This window comes from Orcinus orca, chromosome 10 (assembly GCF_937001465.1).
Source record: "Orcinus orca chromosome 10, mOrcOrc1.1, whole genome shotgun sequence".
Taxonomy (NCBI): Eukaryota; Metazoa; Chordata; class Mammalia; order Artiodactyla; family Delphinidae; genus Orcinus; species Orcinus orca.
In genome coordinates, this window is record NC_064568.1 from 97,425,055 (window position 1) to 97,437,201 (window position 12,147).

Sequence of the window (12,147 nt, forward strand, 5' to 3'; positions counted from 1 at the left end):
CCCCCATTTGCTTATTTGTGTACCAAGTACTTTCAAATAGACCAGAAACTGGAGTCCTGACTTGGGTTTTGGAGCAGGAATGAAGTGTGCGAGAAATGTGCTGGCAATGGCCGTGCCTCCCCAGTGTCATTCCTCCTTTCAGGAGAGCGTGAGTCTCGCTCACTGTGCCAACCCTGTTGTCCGGAATCCCTTCTGCTTCCAACAGCCACCTTGGGCTGAAGGCCAGCATGAAGCAGCTTTAAGCCTGATCAGCAGGACAGGGTCAAAAGGCAGGGAGATGCTTCTGTGGTTCATGTTACCACGAGATGTGAATTGGTCAGGTTTGAAAGTCCTTCCGGAATAAACGAACAGACTATTTGGAGAACTAGAAATTTCCTGTGTATCTATCTACCTGACTTGAAAGTTATCAAAGCTCCTTGAAGGTACATATTTTTCAATTAAATTGTAACGTACATATGATTATATATGTGTATATATAATTATAAAATAATATTCTGAATATTATTACATAATTATTTTATATTCTGAATATTATTTTATAAATAAATGAAAATATTTGCAGAAAATAAAATGTTTCCACAGATAGTGATATGTTTTATTGGCAAGACCAATTCTTCACAAGAAGGAATAGAAGCACTCGTTTGTTATTTTTCTCACTCGTTCAGTAAAGTTGCACTTGAAAATTTTATTACAATCTTCCCTTCCCCACTCCACCTGCACACCAGATGTCCCTTTACCTGCTGTATTTTTTCTACAGTATTTATAACTTCTAATATACCACGCAATTTATTGTTTATTGTTTACCATCTGCTTCCACACTCCCTTCCCACCCTTATAACGTAAGCTTTCAAGACAACCATTTTTGTTGTTGTTTCCTTGTGTGTCCCAAGTACACGGAACAGTGATTGGCATACATGAGACACTCAAAATTAACTTTTGAATGAATGAATGAGTGAATGACTACATCTGCCTTACCTCGAAAAATCAAAAGCATCGGATATTTACACAGAAGCAACAAGCACTTCTGGTCAGTGTGAATCTAAATGGAAGGCTGGGTAGGTATTGGGGTGGCGGGTACACTCTGGAGGATGGATGACTCAAACTCACAGGCATGTAATTAAGATGTGACAAAAGAGGTGTCCGGGTGGGTATAGAACAAACAGGATCGATTTTAAAAGGACCAATGCAAGAACCTGAAACCACCTGGAACAAAACACAGAAATGAGCCCCCAGAAAGCCTGTGGGATCCCCACTCTCAGATATCTTTGAAACCAGTTATCTGAAGGGGTCAGTTTCCAGAGTGCCTGCTTGCAGGACACAGGCTGCACAGAAAGAGTCTTTATAAGCTTCCCATGCTCTCTTTTTCTGAGATTCTGTGAATTTCTCAGTCCATCCCAGTGGCAGGAATTCACACCACATCAAACCAACCCCCTGACAATGCTGGCAACACGACTGGTGTGAAAGGGACTCCAGACTTGGATCAAGGAGAGAGAGAAGAGGGTGAGGTTGAAGTCAGAAACCAAGCCGAACAGCCTGGGGAAAGAGCTAGGGGAGGGCTGGCTTTTGCTCTGCTCCCTTGCTCCGGATTCTACCAGACGCACATTCATTCTGCCGGGCTTTCAGCAGGTCTTTCCCTGGCAGCACTCAGAGTATCTCTGAAATCAACACAATGCATTTTACAGCTCCTTCCACAGACTGTGATGTGGGGAGGGAGATCTTGGGGAGCCACAGGGCTCAAGAGCTGGAGCCGGGTCATGAGGTTGAGTCCCTGAGGAGTGAAACAGGGTGTCTTTTGGGTTGAGACCTTAATTCCATCCATTTTACTAAATCCCTATCCCACTCGTCCACCTGCCCAGCCCATAACTGATGCCAACTGTGTTATCTAGTCTCTCTTCTCTGCATTCCTTAGGTTGTCTATTTTAATAAGGCCAGTGAGATCCTTAAACCACCTTTGGGTTCTCTGAATAAGATGTACCTCTGTGGGGTTGTGGACGTGCATTCGTTTTCGTGTCACAAAGACGCATGTGAGGGCCTCTTTTGGCGTGGCTGAGCGGAGCAGAGCATGCTATATATTTCATGTCTTTGAGACAGTAATCTTGTTAAGAATGAGGACTATTCTCAATTAAATCATAAATCACCATCCCACCAACAGCAACAAAACTCAATACAAATCTCTTTATAGGCAGAGATAGCTTGGAATTAAACTTGGAATTGAATTTGGGGAGGAGCGTCATTTCTGGCTTTCAAGGCAAGCTCAGAATGAGGCAGTACCACTTCCTGTTGGGGGCGCTTTCAACCTCGAAAGTGAACAGTAAGCAGGTAGATGACAGTTGTTTAAAATTTAAACCGTTTTGATCTTAAACCGCTTTGGTCCTGTCATTCAGCCCTGGCAACTGATGATGAGACACTGAGCTTGGGTCAGTAGCTGAGGGGGACTTGTGTTTGGAAAAGTTAGCAGCAGCCCAAAGACCCTCCTGCAGACCTAATGGCTTAATTCTTACTTTAATCAGAAGGCCCAGGTTTCTTGAAAGGCCTCTTCCTTTCCTTCATTTTTTGACCCAACTGGCTGCACTCATAGCTGATGGTTCTAAGCGCAGTTCAGTGGCTGCCTCTGTCCTGACAGGGCAAGTGGCCAACTGGATCTTAAACCAGCCAGTAAACAAGATGTACTGGAATTGACGGAGGGTTGGTGGAAGTGCCTGCCAGGGGCAGGAAGCCGACCACGGGTGCAGAGTCATTAACTCCGAGGTTAACTACCCATTGAAATGCAGTCTAAACCGAGCCCTGCCCTTTCTTCAGCAGGTTTTCATTAGCTGCTTGATCTGCAAAGGAATAGAGATACTGCATGAGATAAGGGCTGGGGACAGCCTGCCTTGGTTCACTGGGTTCTAGCAAGCTTGCCAAAAAGCTGAAGGGGGTGGGGGAGAGCATCTGCTTTTTAAAAAGAGTCTTAAATGTAAAATTAACGTACTATATCTTGTTTCAGGAACACACACGCCGCAGCAGCTCTGCTGCCATATTTCTATTTGAACTGTTAGCGTGGCTCATGTCAAAGGCCTACCCCACCCTCCCACTGGCCCGGCTACACTGCATTCAACCGGGGCAGCTTCCCAATAAGCCCATTGCCCAAGGCCAGGGTACCTTGCTCAGAGCAAAAACTCCAAAGCAGTGGCTTCACTCCACTCCATCAGATGGCTTTACTCAACGTGGCTTTTCAAATTTCACTTTCACACCGATTTTACCCACGGTTTGTTTTCCTGGGAGGCTCAGGATTTCTTTGCAGATGATTCCCCAGGAGGCCTCCACTGTTTCCCCAGTTCTGATTGCTTTATATTCTATTTTCAGCCTCTGCACACAGATAACTCTTTTGTTGTGTTCGGAGCTGTCATGCTGACACGGCGTCCTTCCCCCTTTATGATGTCTGTCTTTCTGTATATTTATCTCTGCAGGCATGTAGCTCCGAAGAAAGAAGAGTCAGCTACGCGTTGATTCCCTGCAGCCTACTTGGCTGTTTATGTCTCTACAAAGCACTCGCCCCAAAAAGAACGTGTACAGCGCTAAACATCCCAGAAAACAAACCATCGCAACATCAGGTAACCAAGTCAGGCACACAGGGAACTCACAACAAATCTGTTTTTTCCTTTGTATGAGAACAAATGGTGCCCAGGAGTGCCCACACTCGAGTGGGAAAAGGCGGGTGTTAGGAGAAACAAGACAAGTGGTGTTGTGATCAGGATTTCTTCCTTTCCCAGAGCTCCTGCACCCGCCCTCAGGGCAGCCAGGCCAAGAACAGGAGAGGATTCTCCAGTGGAAGCCTCCAAACGAGACTCCTGAAGGTTCTGCCCCGGAGTTCCTGGAGGTGGTGGTGTGTGTGGATCTGGAAGTCCTGTCTGGCTTCCGATGAGTCCCTTGTAGTTATGCTACCCATTCCAAGTTCCTAAAATAAAGGTGATTAACAGATGATTCCAAAAGGAAACTTCTGGAAGCTGACAAAAATGGGCTGCTTTAGGCTCTGAGGAAGAATGGGGTTTTGTGCTGTTGTATTCTTCCACAGGACCTTTTACATAGACATGATGAAATTTTAAAAGGCAAGGCACAGTCTAGGTAGTGTAGTTGTGAAAGATGCTGGGGCCCTCCTGCGTTGAACGACTAACCGACTAACCACAACAGAAATCAAATGAAGAACCAAAGCACTGATTGTCAGCCAGGTGTCCTCCCCTCCCCACACCTCCTTTCCCTCTCTTTCCCACTTTCCCAGCCAACTTAAATCATCCCGGTGTTACTGCTGTCTCCAGGGGTTAAGGTTTCTCTCTCAGGGCTACTGTTTTGGGCTGGCCTCAGCCTATCAGTAGAGATGCTATCAGCTAGGAATGCCTGGGAGTGCTCACCTGGGCCCCTGCTACTGCTAGGAGCCCCCCGCAGACATTTCCCCACGGAAGCAGCAGTTGAGACTGGACCAGCCCTTGTGGTTCTTGTTATGATTGCAGGGCACACCTCACTGACGGCCACCAGGGAACTTTGAAAAGCCAAGGTACCTAACTCACAAGTCCTGGGGGCCAACAGCGAGGTCGTGGGGACAGAGAGAGAGAACACACAGACCTGGGGTTCTGCCTTTATCGGGGTCGAGGGTGAGGCGCCTAGGGTTTCGTGGGCTCACTCTTTATTGGTGAATTTAAAACATGAGTGGGAATTAAAGCACAGGAAGGGGGAAGCACGTGACTCAGATGGCCAGCAGTGTAGGTCACCCAGGGCTTTCTACCAGGGGAGCTTCATGGGCGGGGCGGCCTGGCTCTGATCTAGCTGTGTAGCTGGAGAAGTGTTTATTCCAGATGGATGTCTTTGAAGTGGATGCCTTCGTAATCAAAAGGTTAATGTCATGCACTTAGAAACAATAAAAATGCTGATTGTCTGGCGCTCACACCACAGCTACCCTGTGAGAAAGCATCACTTCAACCCCGAAGGCCAGTCCCTACCACCTGAGCACCGTCCTGAAGCTGAGCCTTGTGTAGGCAGTCTGCTCACCTCCAGACAGTGTCCTACACATTCGGTTCTGCCCACATACGTGACTGGTCGTTCGTCTAGCCACTGTCTTCATCCAGGAGGGCGAATTCTTGGTTCTTCTGTTGCTTTTCTCTGTCACTTCGTGCTCTGCGATCTTAATTAGCTGATAACGTGCTCTGGCCCAGCTCTCCAGGGTAGGATCCAGGGGTGACCCTTATCTATATATCTCTTAGACAACCCCCAGCTTGGATGGGGGCAGCCCAAGAGTTTGGGAAATTCACAGCCTGGCCCCTAACAACCCGAGTGTTACTGTGGGTGAGCGGTCCTGGGCTGGAACCTCCTCGGGACTTTGAATTTCAGCCAGGATCCTTGAGCCTCAGCCTGAGTGAGGCCTTCAGGTTGGAGCTTGACGAGAATGGTCTCAGAAGGGAACCAAATCATTTTCTCTCCTGGCATGAGAGCTTCTCCCCAACCCTGACTCCGCAGCCTCCCTCGCAGAAAGGCTCAGTCCCAGGTGGCAGAGAGACCCCAAGAATCAGCCCTTGGTGTCATTTCTAAACTGTAGTCCAGACTCAGGATCCCATCAGCCTCTCTGGCACTGGCAAAGACATTAGCTGCCTGGCCGTTGCTAGTGGAACTCACACAGGAATCCCCAGAGCAGCTAAACACTGCACGTGTGTTCAGATAAGTGCAGCAGTGACATGGCCAAGGTCTCCCACAGCTATAGTCCTGATGCAGTTGAATGTGGCAGCATTTATCTAATGCCTGTTACAGGCAAGATGGTTTGGCCATCACTAAAGGGAGTAAAAAACCAACTGTTCCAGTAATGAAGATTGATACCATACGCAAATAACTATAATAAAGAGCAGGGTGTTTATGAATAAGAATGTGTGATTACAGACCCAAATAAAGTGCTGTGGGAGCACAAAGAAGGAAGCAGTGACTTCCACTGGGAGGGGGAAGTAAGAAGAGGGAGAGGATCGAGGCTTCCTTCATCTGGGCCTTGCAGGCAGCATCTTGAAAGGATTCTTACTGAGTGAGACCAATAAAAAGTCCTTCAGGGTAGCTGTTTCCCCTGGTTGAGGCAAATGGTAGAAGCTCATGACACCAGAGTTGCATATGTTATTTTATGGTGATTTGACAGTTTTTGAGGAAAGAGTGATATTCAAAATACTTCAGGAAAATATCTAAAAGTGGAAGTCTGTGGATTGATTGAATGAGGGTGAGACTGGAGGTCTCGGCAAGAAAAAGAAGGGCTATAAGAACAAGGATTTTTTTTTAAGATTTTTTAATTTTTATTTTATTTATTTTGGGCTGCATCAGGTCTTAATTGCAGGTCTTAGTTGCGACACGCGGGATCTTCGTTGTGGTGCCCAGGCTTCTCTGCAGTTGTGGTGCGGGTTCCAGGCGCTCACGGGCTCTATAGTTTGAGGCACGTGGGGTCTCTCGTTGAGGCGTGCAAGCTCAGTAGTTGTGGCGCACGGGCTTAGTTGCCCCACGGCATGTGGGATCCTAGTTCCCTGACCAGGGATCAGATCTGCATTCCCTGCATTGTAAGGCAGATTCTTTACCACTGGACCACCAGGGAAGTACACAAGAGCAAGGGATTTTTGAATGGGAATGACAGAAGGAGAAGAAGACACAGATGGTGGAGCCAGTGTGAGGGGGTAGCAAACTAGAGGAGTCAGGTGTGACATTATGGAAACTTAGGGAAACAATACTGGCGTGGCTTTTGCTGACACAGCAGCACCGGAAGAACAGGAAGAGATAATCCGTTCAGTTTGAAACCTGTCCAGTATGAAGTGTCTGTCACCAGGGGATGCCTAGTGAGGTGAGGATATGCTTGCAAGAAGGAATGAGAGGGGCGAGGCGGCAGAAGTCACCAGACTCTCCCCCAAAACTCACCCTGCCCTTCAGGCTACCCCTCCTCACATCTCCTCCTAAACACAACTTCCTTAGGGAGAGCCTTTCCTCACCCTCTCTTCTCGCATTCTGATTTAGGTGTCTCTGCTGGGTGCTCCCGTAACATCCTGTACCTCCCACCTCACAGCACTTAGCACGTTTTACTGTGATCGCTGTTTTAATTTTATGGTACAGAACTTGGCCCACAGAAGATGCTTAGTAAATATCTACTGAATAGATGAGAGGGAAGAAGGGAGGGAGAGAGGAGGAAAGAAGGGAGGGAGGGTGGGAGGATGGGAGGGAGGGAGGAAAATCCGAAGTTCAGAAAAGAAGTAACTCCTAAAAGTGCCAACTTACATGTTATTCACAGATGAAGTCAGAATAAAGGGGAAGAAAGACAAGAGAGTGTTTGTGGAGGAAATGGATTCTAAGCCAGGACAGAACCTGCATGTTTGGAAAGGAGGAGGATGGGGAGAGGGGACGAAAGGAGGAGAGACACACACAGTAAAGGAAGCACAGTGAGTTCAAGGGTTAGAGAAGAATCACGACGGAGAAGGACCACTGCAAGGGGCAAACGGGAGGCTTCAGGCCTCGGCCGGGGGTGTTACAGTGCAGCATGGAGGATGCGCATAGTGACCACAGGGAAAGAGGGTTTCGGACTCGACCTCCAGGAAGCCTGTGGTGGGAGTCGGGGAGAGAGTGAGGATGGGCCCATGCACACCTGGGCTGAGAGCGAAGGTTCAAAGAGGAAGCACCGGAGGGGTAGGAGGATGTGACGGCAGCTCAGAGGAGAACGGGCCACAGACTAGTCTCCACTCAAGGAGACCAGGGGCTATTCACAACCTATGTGGAGAGAGTCACTGGGCCAGAAAGAGAAGACGCATGGTAGAAGAAAGCCAGTGGGTTTGTAGGAGGACTCCAGGTCAAGGTCAGAGACAAAGGGCGTTGGCCTTGGAGAGGAAGAGGGGGCAGGAAGGAGAGAGGGACAGGCAGGGAGAGCAGGCAGGTGAGAGAAGCGGAGGGCCCCCCTCGGATGAGCCAAGGTTATTTGCTGAGTGAGGGAGTCTGGTAGGAGGGGCAGCAGAGGTGGGACTGGGTCTTGGCAGGAGTGAAAACGGTGAGGAAATCCCTCTCTGGCTAAATAGGAAAGAATGTTGATGCGTGGGAGGCCTGGAGCCCACAGAGCCCTTAAGATAGCAGCACGCAGGCTCTGGAGGTGCGCTCCTCTCCAGCAGCCCTCAGGGGTCCAGGGGAGAGGGAGCTCGACGAGATTTTCCGGGCAAAGGAAAAGGCTTTGCATCCATTCCAAGAATGGTGCCAAGCAGTGAAGTCAGACTAGTAGAGTAGCTGGGACGACCAAGTCACTGCCTGCAGGGATGGCCGGCCCGCTCTGCCACCTCCACCTGGTGACCTGTCTAGTTTTCACCCCTGCAGCCTGCTCCCTCTATCCAGCAGTGAGTATCCTGGGAGTCATGACCCCGGTCGTATCTGGGGCCAGCCTAACCGCAAGAAAGAGCAGGGAACTCCCTGCAGGAAGGTACAACTGGGTGTGCACTGGAAATACCTTACTACTTTGCAATTGCTGCCTATTTCACTGTTGGAGATGAGCCTTTGAAATCGCAGTGAGGAGACAAACACAGCAAAGAGAGGGGCCATTCATTGTGGTCACCTGTGGACTGGCTTAGACTCATGCTGACTCCTAAAAATTAGCCGATATCAGCTATCCCAGGAAATGAGAGTGGCGCAAGGTCACTGGGACAGGCTATTTCGGAAGATAAGAAAGAGGGCAGAAGTGGACAGGTGCTGCAGTGAACTAGACAGCAAGACCCCTCAGGATTTAGGGTGAAGGGAAGGAAATGGAGATGCGGAGCCTACAGAAAGAGGAGGTAGACTGGAACCAAAGCAAAACAAAACCCTGTATGCTCCGTAATTTTACTTGGAGTTGACTCTTTGGGGGGCAGTGGAGTATTCTGAGAAAAAAAACCTATTATCAGAGAATTTTGCAGAACACAGAGTGGGATTAGCTCAGTTTCTTCTGTCAAAATAATCCACGCAGGTATAACGGAATAAAGTCAGGGAGTACTGGAGTGAAAACAGAAAATACAAAAATCAAAGGAGGTCTGGATTGGGCATCCAGACCTGCTGGCTTATCCTGCACTCATGTCCCCTTGGGCAGACAGTCAGCAGGTTTCTGCAAGCTCCTCCCTTTCTCCTGAGAACTCAGTTTTATTGAGCACATTACATGTGCTCTCTCATTTAATTATCCCAACCACCCTGCGAAGCAGGTACTATTGTTCCTCCCATTACACAGATGGGGAAACTGAGGCCCAGAGAAATTTAGTAACTTGTCCAAGGTCACGCATAGAGTAAGTAGCAGAGTCCAGACTCAGATTCAGGCCAATATGACTGAAGTCTGTGCTCTTAACTGGAAGCTTCATCACCTCTCTTTTCCTGGAGACAGTAAGGAAAATAAGAAGGAAGAAAGGGGCAAGGAAGGAGGAGGAGGGAGGGAGGCTGTATGGGAACATTTTGAGAACTGAGAAATGGTTCTGCAGACACATTCCGATAGGCAAGGGATGCAGTTATACCAGATGCAAGCGCAAAGCTCCAGTACCAGCCAGTCCAGAAAGACGAGCTTCTGGGCACACAGGCCCCCAAAGTGTATACCACAGACCTGGATATTTTTACCCCTGGCTTATCCCCCCACCTTCCTGCCTCTCTTCCAAGTATTAGTAACATAATATTCTATGATAATTTTTCCTTTTAAAGGAGATACTACTCTTACTAAAAGGTCAACCACCTAAAAATACTTTGCTCTGATTTTCCATGAGTTTTCTGCATGACTTCTTTGCTTCAAGTCTTACCTGGGAGAAACAACTGGAACATTTTTCACCCACAGAGAGCCGTTTTCCAGGCACTGGTGCCACGGTTTCTCTTCTCCTTGTTCCTTCCCTGTTTTATCCCCTTTGGTCTTATCAGTAACTTTCAGAAGAACCAAAAGAAAGATTTTATTTTCAAAGAGAGAAACATTGCTTTGACATTTAAAGGCAAAGGCCCTACATTCCTTTTTTAGTAAATCCCTTTACAAAAGCAAAGGCAGGGTGCAGTTGTGCGTGAGTTATTGAAATGAGAGTTTTGCTTGGGGCAGGTCCTCCAGGTGCCACAGAGCACCTACCAGTGGACAGCTCAGCAGCTGTGCGCCAGATAGAGAGCTTTGAGAGGTGCAAGTTTCCCCTGCAATCCACAAGTAGAGCGTTCTTATGAAACGTTTCGTAAGCTGAAATGGCATAAAGCAAAGAAGAAATGACCTTAAGACACATCTTGCAAATAGATGCACAAAATAAATCGAGATAAAGCATCTGTTATTTTTGCTTTTTGCCTTTATTCTTAAAATTAAAAATCGCCTTCAAATTTCTTTCAGTTTGCAAAAACAGGTACAGGCATATCTCAGAGATGTTCTAGGTTCAGTTCCAGACCATCACAATAAAGCAAGTCACATGGTATTTTTGGTTTCCCAGTGCATGTAAAAGTAATGTTTACACCATACATAGTCTAGTCTATTAAGTGTGCAATAGCATTATGTCTAAAAAACAATGTGCGTACCTTAATTTAATAATACTTTCTTGGGACTTCCTGGTGGCGCAGTGGTTAAGAATCTGCCTGCCAATGCAGGGGGCATGGGTGCTGCAACTACTGAAGCCCACATGCCTAGAGCCCGTGCTCCACAACAAGAGAAGCCACCGCAATGAGAAGCCCGTGCACTGCAACAAAGAGTAGCCCCCGCTCGCCGCAAGTAGAGAAAGCCCACGCGCAGCAACGGAGACCCAACGCAACCAAGAAAAAAAAAAAAAAAGGACTTCCCTGGTGGCGCAGTGGTTGAGAGTCTGCCTGCCAATGCAGGGGACACGGGTTCGTGCCCCGGTCTGGGAAGATCCCACATGCCACGGAGCGGCTGGGCCCGTGAGCCATGGCCGCTGAGCCTGCGCGTCCAGAGCCTGTGCTCCGCACGGGAGAGGCCACAACAGTGAGACGCCCGCGTACTGCAAAAGAAAAAAAAAAAAAGTGTATTGCAATGCTTGCTTCAGCAGCACATATACTAAAATTGGGACGATAGAGAGAAAATTCGCACGGCTTCTGCACAAAGGATAACACACAAATTCATGAAGCAGTCCATTTTTATGAAAAAAAAAATTTAACCCTTTGAGCAGCAAAACATTTTTTTAAATACTTTCTTGCTAAAAAATACTAAACATCATCTTATCTTCCAGTGAGTCGTAGCAGTAACATCAAAGATCACTGATCACAGATCACCATGACAAATATAATAGTGAAAAAGTTGGAAATAGTGTGAGAATTAGCAAAATGTGCTACAAAGACATGAAGTAAGCAGATGCTGTTGGGAAAATGCTGCCACTAGACTTCTTCCTCCAGTGTAGTCATCCCTACACCATGGTGCTGGTTCCCGACTGAACAGAGTCAGCCCTACATTTTTTACCAGTGTCATGAGTAATTTTTTATTAACACATTCTTTAACCAAACCCAGGGCACTGACAGGGGGCCGGGGGTATGGACCTGGCTGGGGTGCTCTGGCCAGGCAACCTGAGGCCTGAGGGGAGGTTGGGGTCCCTAAATACCATGTTCACCTCCATCCCTGGTGTGCCTGCAGCAAACCCTTGCCCTCAAGGTGTCAAATTCTCCTCATGTCCTATTAAACTTTCAACCTGTTACTACTTCCCAGTCAAGGAGGGTTTTTGGTTTTGGTGGGTTTTTTTTCTGCCATTAAACATTTTTCAGTTTAAATATGAAAAGTAGTCTGCCTTTTTTTGGTTCAAGGTTTTTGATGTTTTGAGGGTATCTTTCAGGCCAAAAACAGTCCTCGTGGGAAATTCTTGTAAGACTCAGAAACTTAGGAGGCCAGGAGTGAACAGTAGAAAGTGGAGGTGCCCAGGGGAGGGTGAAAGTAAAAGATGAGTGCAATTAGTTTTTAGCCATTTTCCCTCAGGATCATCTCCTCCCATAAGGAGCTTCCTTTTAGCACAATACTCTCCTGAGTTTTTAGAACTGGGTAGAGATCATCCGATCTATCCCGGACACACCAATGCTGGTTACAAGCAAGAAGAAGAAAGGCCACAGAGGCTGAGATAGAGGTGAAAGTACTTGCTGAAAATCCCGACGCTTTCCAGGAACAGGATCAGGACGGGAATCTCCAGGTCTTAACTCTCAGCTGCTGGCAGAGCTCAGCGG

At 47.6% G+C, this 12,147-nt stretch overlaps 1 non-coding gene across 1 annotated transcript; it reads left to right on the forward strand.

Annotated features, from left to right (window-relative positions):
- Window positions 1-10,979: 10,979 nt before the first annotated feature.
- On the forward strand, window positions 10,980-11,083 carry LOC117202708 (U6 spliceosomal RNA). The gene has a single exon (XR_004485197.1). It is a non-coding gene; the product is annotated as a U6 spliceosomal RNA (small nuclear RNA).
- Window positions 11,084-12,147: the final 1,064 nt, after the last annotated feature.